We start from the raw sequence: 1,326 nt of genomic DNA, 5'->3' as shown, positions 1-1,326 counted from the left end.
ATCTATACATATATACTAAATGAATAAGTATTCGAAAATATTTATATACATATTATCATTAATTATCATCATTACCAAAATGAATAATAACAACAACAACAATAACATAAGTGGCCAGAAAGTAAAAGCCGATAAATGGCAAATCCAAAATTATAAAAAATTAATTTATAATTAAAATACGGCACACGAGGGGCCAGATTTCCTGTGGAAACCAGTTGAAAGGGGTTTTTTAGAGAATTTCTCAACTGATTTTCACAGCAATACTGACACCTTGTGTGTCCTATATTAAATAAATTATAAAATTTTGTGTATATATATATAAATGAGTGTCTGTCCCCTTCGATTTAGATTCCTAACTCCTCCCACATTTTGCGGTGCAGTTTAACCAAATTCGGGTATCTTATAGTCGGGATTCATATCGAGCCCGTCTGAGTATTAGCGCGCGTCTACGATGAGTCTACGATTTTAAAAATAATTTAACATCATTTTTTTATTCCATTTTAATGCATAATTTTTCGTGTGTCGATGGCGGCGGAGTTGGCGTCCATGGTCACACCTGCACCTGTTTGCTTCTCCCCCCCCTCGTGAAGCTGTGGGGAAGGGAGTGTAAGGAAATCAACGTCGTAAAGCGTTGTCAAGGAGACCAGCGTTATTTTAGAACAACGACTTCATGGCTTGAAGACACCAAAACAGAAATGGCTAAGAAAGCCCAAATTGGCATCTATAAGGGAAGTAACTCTCTAAAAATGCTTATAGTTATTTCCCTTACAAACCCGAGCAACGCCGGGCGATACTGCTAGTTAGATATAAAACCACTATTAGTCAAATCAAACAGTGGTTTTACTTATTATATTATATTAAACTTTTTAATAGTTATATATATTTAAAAAAAAAAATTTTTTTAATATTTAAAATTTTATAAATATAAATTAAAAATTTTAAATTTTATATATTTTGTATATTATATCAATTATTTTAAATTTTGTTTTGATTTATGTTTTTCACTGATTTGCCTTATAGTGGTTTTATCTCTAATTTAATTTATATTTATACTGTGAAATTAGATTTAATCCTAAATCTAACTTTTCCCTGTAAGTTTGGATTTACTCCCTAATATTATTATATATATATATATATGTATATATATATATATATATACATACATATATGTGTGAGTGTGTATATATAAATTAGAGAAAAGCCACTATTATGTAATTCAAACAATGATAGACATAAACCATATCATATAGAAAAAATAAAAATAAATATTTTAAAACATATAACTAGATCACAAAAAATACCAAAAAAATGAATAACCAATATATA

The sequence above is a fragment of the Octopus sinensis genome, linkage group LG28 (assembly GCF_006345805.1).
Source record: "Octopus sinensis linkage group LG28, ASM634580v1, whole genome shotgun sequence".
Classification (NCBI taxonomy): domain Eukaryota; kingdom Metazoa; phylum Mollusca; class Cephalopoda; order Octopoda; family Octopodidae; genus Octopus; species Octopus sinensis.
Note: the sequence above shows the minus strand (reverse complement) of the source record.